Source organism: Manis pentadactyla, chromosome 5, assembly GCF_030020395.1.
Source record: "Manis pentadactyla isolate mManPen7 chromosome 5, mManPen7.hap1, whole genome shotgun sequence".
Lineage (NCBI taxonomy): Eukaryota > Metazoa > Chordata > Mammalia > Pholidota > Manidae > Manis > Manis pentadactyla.
In genome coordinates, this window is record NC_080023.1 from 148,476,183 (window position 1) to 148,483,925 (window position 7,743).

A 7,743-nucleotide genomic window follows, 5' to 3' on the forward strand; every position below is an offset into this window, starting at 1 on the left:
GCGACGGAGTCCAGAGCCGGGATGGTCCCGACTGCCATGAGCACCGGGGCCCAGGCGGCAACATAAGCCTTTGGGATTGTGTATGAGACTGTGTCGGGGACGGGGTGACAACAGTTTTGAGGGTGACGTCTGGGATTAACCAGAGGCTGCGACTGAGCATTTTATAACTTGTAAGAAAACGGTTTTTCTTTCCATGATTCTGAATTTAGAACAGATTCCTGTGGTACTGTGGAATTGTTAAATGAGTAATTCACTGAGAATTCACCCATAGCAGAGGTGGGAAGAGTAGTGTGTGAACATAGTATTGTGAGAATGGGTATGAATGTGTGGAACTCTATGTAATAGTGGTTTCTCTACCTTAAGTTTCCTCAACTGTAAAATGAGGGTAACGTTTCTGTAATGTTATGAAGCAGCGCTGTAGAATACAATTTTCTGCAAAAGTGATTTCTGTATTCCATGTCTGTTCTGTCCAGTACTGAAGCCACTGGCCACATATGGCTATTGGGCACAATATGTGGGTAGTTTGACTGAGGAATTGAATTTTTAATTCTGTTCAATTTTAACAAATTTACATTGAAACAGCTATGTAAACGGCACAGCACCACCTGAGATGAAGGTGCCATCAAGATTTGGTGGGGAAGAAACTTATGTCATTTCACGTAGCAAATAATTTGGAAAATGAGTTTTATATTGAAATGAAGAGACAAAAAGCCTAATGAAGAGAGAAAGAAGCCTAAAATAGTTATTATCTGGTCCTCTGCAGGAAAGGTTTGCTGACTCGCAATCTGTATGATGAATCTGAACGGCTAAATTTTCTATTTTATAGATGCACTGCAATTTATTTAACTTGTTCGTTATTGAAGGCAATTTAGGTTATTTCCAGCTTTTTCCTTTCGAAGGTAAGTTTGTCTGAGAGAAAGACAAATACCATATGATTTCATTTATACATGAATTCTAAAAAGCAAACCAAATAAACAAGCAAAACAAAAATAAGCACATAGAACAGACTGGTGGTCGCCACTGGGGAGAGGTTGAAGGATGGGTGAAATACGTGCGAGGGATGAAGAGGCACAAGCATCCAGTTATAAAATAAATTAGTCATGGGGCAGTGCAGGAGAAGAACATACTCCTTTGTTGACAGATGGCAGCTACACTCACTTAGGGCGGTAAGCATTTAGTAATGCTTACAATTGTTGTGTCACTATTTCCTATAACTAAAACCAGCATAATACTGTCCAACGGCTATATATCATTTAAACATAAACAAATAATAAATGAAAGTAAGTCTGTACCCATCTGCATATATCTTTCTGTGGATAGGGTTCATACGTAATTTTTCTTTTCTTCAGACAGGTTCTAGAAATGAGATTACCTGGCTTGCTTTGTTAAATTCTGGTAATAAGAATTTCTAGTTTACCCTGTTTAAAGCAGCACCATGTATATAACATGGTGTTAGAGTGCCTATTTTCTTCTAGCTTTCCAACATGTTAGCCGTCATTTAATCTGCAAGTGTAGTAAATGTTAAATATCATTTATTGCTTTAACATTCATTTGTTTAATTAGTAACAGTGTTAAATATCTTTGGGTAGAGTACTTGTGTTATTATTCAGGCTGAGGTTTCACCTGTCTTTTATAGTAAGAAATCCTGGGTATCAGCGTCAGGAGCAGAGTTGAAAAAAGTGGCCTTGCAGTTAGAGAATTATGAATTGAGAACTTCACTGTGTCACTTCTTAACTGCAGATTTGGACTTCTGTTTCCTGATGTTTGAAATCATGTACTGATGATACTGTGCAGTTATTCTGAGGATTAGATATCAATATGCTTAGGACATGCATCACATAAAAGTTTTTTTAAACTCTGCAGGAGTCATGGATTCACTTCTCTCTCACCGTGGGTACCAAAGGACAGGGCAGGGGGAGTGATGTCACATAGGGAAACCCTTGATGTTCTAATGCAGGACAGCCCCCCTGCTCTGTGCAGGTCCCTCGGTGTGCTGGTGTGTGTTGGGTGGTGAGGGGTGAGCACACGGGGTGGGGAGGAAGTATTTGCGAGCAAAATAGAGAAGAAAATATTTTTAATTTATATCATTTTGTTACCTTTGAGGCAAGCCTGGTCTCATCACCTCATTTTTCCTCCCTCAATTCAGGCTTCTCAGAACTTTACTTCTTCAGGAGAAGAAGCCTTAGGAAGGAAGAGTCACTAGTTCTTGTGAATCTGAAGTCATGGCCCATGGAAGTCACTGTTTTGCTGTTTCTTCTTCTTGAGATTTTTCTTCTTGCGTCACATCAACATTGTCATTCTTCATGCCAAAACTTCCTAACAAGCAGAACTTTTCCCAGCTGCACACCACACATGAGCCTCAGCTTCTCCTGTGTGCCTCTTCTCTAACGCGTGTGTCCATTCAGGCAATGTCTCCTGCGCACTGTTTCTATCTAGAGCACAGATGGAGCAGAAATGAAGCCCCTAGAGGAAGTCTGGGCCGTTTTCCAATACCAACAGTCAATTCTCCAGACACCAAGTGGGGGTCAACAATTAAGTTCAATTCTGACACTAACTGCCTGAAGTTAGCATCAGATTGCACAGATTTAGGGGTTCAGTCCTTCAGGACTGCTTCCACTTCAGCCCCCACCTGTAAGTCCTGAGCCACCTGTGCTTCTGACTGACCAGCTCTAAGTTGGCTGGGGTGGGGGGTCTCTCACAAACCCCTCCTCAGGTTCAGTAATTTGCTAGAATGGCTCACAGAATGCAGGTAAACACTCACATTTACTGGTTGCTTTTAAAGGATACAACTCAGGAACCGCCCCATAGAAGAGGGAAAGATATGGGTGCAGGGCACAGACCGTGGTGCCCTCTCCTGGTGCATTCCCTTCCCAGTACCTCAGTGTGTTCACCAGCCAGAGGTCTGGATGGGGCTGACAGTTCCATCCCTTATCACTTGGTCCTTCTGCTGACCAGCCCCCCTCCTGAGGCTATCTGGGGGCCCCCCCACCATAAGTTACTTCATTAGCAAAACCCAGGTCTGATAGGAAGGGGCTTGTTCAGAATTACAAAAGACATTCCTATCACTCAGGAAATGTCAAGGATTTAAGAGCCCTGAGCCAGGAACATGGACAAAGACCAAAGATATTTCTTTTTACGTCCCGGAGGGAGGCATTACACCATCTCTTCCAGATCTGCAGTATAATGAAAACCGAGGATAGACGCCTTGGCCACACATGGGAATGATTTGGAATTTTCCACAGACCTGTGTGTGTTGATAAATGGGGTTCAGTGTTGATTGGCTTCAGCCTCATGATGTGGTTACTGCTCTAAGCATTTGCAAGCTAATGAAGAACCTTAAGTAGGAAAGAGATATAATGCCGTTTATGTATTGATGTGTAACTCACTGCCAGATGGAAATTACAAGGGTGAATTTCATGACAATACTGAGTAAGTTACTGTAGTGGTTCAAATGAGAGGAGCTCTGGGCTTCCTCAGCTTGTTAGTAGAGGCATTGGGGAGAAAGAAGCAGGTTCAACCGCTATTTAGGGATGGAGTTAGCAAGACTTGAGTGGGCTAAGAATAAAAGGGGGCCTCCCCAAATGCCTTCTGATTCTCAGATGACATTTTGTTGGCTTCAGCCATCACCCCTTTTGCAGTTTTCCCACCCATTCTTCCATTAATTGAATGAAAAGAAAAGGAACTACTATTTAATCAGTACATTTTCATACATATTCCTCAGCACAGTTTTAAGACTTGGGTCTTCTTATGGTAACTTTCTTTATCCCACTGGGTTGCTATTTAGCATCTCACCCTGGGTGCTCCACAATGCTTTCTATTCCACTTAGACTTGTATTTCTTCCCGTTTTTATTTTAATATTACTATCACATGGAGAACAGTTGTGGGTACAACACGGATTTACTTGCTCCCTGACCCTGTTCTCATAATCACTGTATACAGTATTTGGTTTCTTTCCTAGTGTTTTGTAAATCATGTGCCTCTCTGCAGGATCATAGTGAAAGCCAGATACTCCCATGTCAGTACATTTTGCCGACATGACTTGGTGTTAAGCAGAACTGTGTGGGGTTTTTTTTCTTGTTTTTGTTGCAATTTCATTCTTTTTGGAAAACTTTAATGTTGAGTTTCCTGAGATATGTTTAATTCCTCTCCCACTACCGTCCTGTGTTATATTCTACAGCCACTATGTAGTGATGAGTGTGCCGGATGCACCACTCACATTGTATCGCACTCTTGTACATCTGAAAATTATGCCTATCTCCCAAGGTTATTCCAAATAACAGACATTTTCATTATTGTGTAAACTAGTCACTATTTCTAGAATATTATAGAGATGTGTTTTTGGGAAATATGAGAACATCTGGCCTTGCATAGGAAGCACCAGAAAGGAAGACCTGAGGAAAAATACATGAAGGGTAAAAGAACACCCTGTAAATGCTTTCGGTGTTCTACGGATAGCTATAAACAGGCATGTTTTTTCTACACTTGTGAAGCTTAAGTTGGAAGACCAGTATAAATAAATGAAATATAATTGTAGAAGTGCAAAAATTGAAATGAATAAAAGGAATGAGGCACAGGTATAGGAAATAAAGACATTGCATGGACCCAATTACAGTTTCCAGGTACAGTTTTTCTGAGCAGCTGGCATTTAAGTTAACACATTTCAGAGAAAAAGGAGCTGGCCATGCAGAGAGCACTCGTGGTAGATGGAACAGCATGTGAAAAGGTCTAAAATGGGAAAGAATTTGATATATTGCAGGAAGTTAAATAAAGCCAGTAAGGATAGAGCATTATTCCTGAAGATAAGACTGGATCAAAATGATGTCGAAAAGGTAATGAAGGAATGGATCATACAGAGGCTTGTAGGTTTAAATTTTATTGTAAGTAGAACGGTAAACCATTAAATTTTATTGTAAGTAGAACGGTAAACCATTAAAAGGTTTTCAGCAGTATTCTCAACCTTTTTTTTATTAAGGTATTATTGATATACACTCCTCCAGCTACATCCATGTTGTTACAAGTGGTAGGATTTGTTTTCTTCTTATGGTTCAATAGTATTCCATTGTGCATATGTACCACATCTTCTTCATCCATTCATCTACTCAGGGACACTTAGGTTGCTTCCATTTCTTGGCTATTGTAAATAGTGCTGCAATAAACATAGGGGTGCATATGTCTCTTTCGAAGTGGGCTGCTGCATTCTTAGGTAAATTCCTAGGAGTGGAAGTCCTGGGTCAAATTATATTTCTATTTTGAGTTGTTTGAGGAACCACCCTAGAAAACAAATGAACAAACAAATAGAAATAGACTCAAAAACACAGAGAATGGACAGTTGGCTACGATGGAAGTGGTGGGCCTGGGTGAAATCAGTTAAGGGGCTAATGAGGTACAGACGTCAAATTATATAATTGTTTTGTCACAGGGATGGAAGTATGACATGGGAAATATAGCTCATAATACTGTCACACCTTTGTATGGTGACAGATGGTAACCACACTGACCATGGTGAACATTCAGTAATGTATGTAAGTGATGAATCACTAAGTTGTTCATCTGAAGTCAATACAATATTGTATATAACTATATTTCAATTAAAAAATTTAAGTTAAAACAAATTATTAGAATGAGTTTGCATTCAGTTAAAGAATTTATTTAACCTTAAGTTCATCGTTATGTCATATTATATACTAATCCGTGTTTTGATAAATTTCGACTGTAAATGATTTTTATTAACTATATAACAATCTGATGGATATACTAAACTGAGTCACAGAATTTAGAAAGAAGACCGTTATGTTGGATAATATCTTTAAGCCTTCTTCAACTCTGGTAAAGTACAATGATTTAATATTTGCACATCTGGATTACTTTCTTAAAAATCCCCCATCTTCCTTGTTCATGAAATAAAGAACATTGATGTAGAACATACAGAATCACGAAGATGTCAACACTCATTCATTCCATTGAACCGCAAAATTAATCGCGTTATGAGTTTTTACCTCTCAGAGATGCCATGTGTCTTCTGGCCCCTAAAGTCTTTACGCATTGGAAACGTCTTCTGCCTTGAGGATTACTACAACGTTTTTTCTTAGAAATCTAATGTGTCTTTAGGATTATTATAGTTTATGTTGCCTGTATAAAGATAATGCTCTATCTTTATTATTATTATCACTAAGTTGCTATTATCTTCTCTTGCTATTGTGGCTTGTGTTTACAGTGCTCCAGTTTATTTGCACAGGCACCATTGCATAAGATTTCAGTAGTGTGGATTATAAGGCGAGAATCCTGGAGGTGGGGAGTGTGGGGAAGATGGGGTTCTATGACCAGGATCCTCGCTTAACTTCAGCCACTTTGTGATGTCACTAGATTGTGGCTAGTCTACGGCGTCAACAGAGAAACTCATAGAGGAACCCTGAGCTCAGTGTACATGTTAACACCTATGGATTCCTCCCCTATACAACTGCAAGAACAATCCAAGTAAGAATCACTGAAGCAGAGGTTTGGCTGCCAGAATAACATCTTCCTGCCAGCACCAACTTCTCGGATCCCGGGAGAGTCCGTTGATTGGACTTGGCAATGGAATTTTTGACACATGGACAAAATGGCTGGCTCAACTGGCACCTTGGTGACCTGTCCTGGAAGCTGGCCTCCTGTCTATTCCTGTCATAATAGCTGGGTGGTCCAAAAAGTTGACAGTACCTTCTCTTGCACGGCTGGAATATATGAGGATCTTCCGGGGAGTTCTGTTTTACCACTGTGGGCTGTGCATACACCTCCGGTAACACTATATATAGAACCTTCAGTAACCCCCATGGGGAAAAAAGTAAAAGTATTGTACATTAGATCTTTTTTTTTTTTTTTTTATTGAAGGGTAGTTGACACACAGTATTACATTACGTTAGTTTCAGGTGTACAACACAGTGATTCAACATTTATATACATGATAATTCTTGGTACCAGCTATCACCATACCAAGTTGTTACAATATTTTGACTATATTCCTTATGCTATACATTACATCCCGGTTACTTATTTATTTTACAATTGGAAGTGTGTTTATATATCCATATATCTATATATATGTATATATATATTTTTTTGTGAGGGCATCTCTCATATTTATTGATCAAATAGTTGTTAACAACAATAAAATTCTGTATAGGTGGGTCAATACTCAATGCACAATCATTAATCCACCCCAAGCCTAATTTTCGTCAGTCTCCAATCTTCTGATGCATAACGAACAAGTTCTTACATGGAGTACAAATTCTTACATAGTGAATAAGTTACATGGTGAACAGTGCAAGGGCAGTCATCACAGAAGCTTTCGGTTTTGTTCATGCATTATGAACTATAAACAGTTCAAATATGAATATTCATTTGATTTTTAAACTTGATTTATATGTGGATACCACATTTCTCTATTATTATTATTTTTAATAAAATGCTGAAGTGGTAGGTAGATACGAGATAAAGGTAGAAAACAGAGTTTAGTGTTGTAAGAGAGCAAATGTAGATGATCAGGTGTGTGCCTGTAGACTATGTGTTAATCCGAGCTAGACAAGGGCAATAAACATCTATGTATGCAGAAGATTTCTCTCAGAACACGAGGGGGGAGGTTCTAAGCCTCACCTCTGCTGCTCCCCATTTTCTCACCAGATGGCCCCCTGCGACTGTGCCTGTCTTAGGTTGTTCCTCCCTTGAGGAATCTTACCCGTCTCTGGCTAACCAGTCATCTTCCGGGG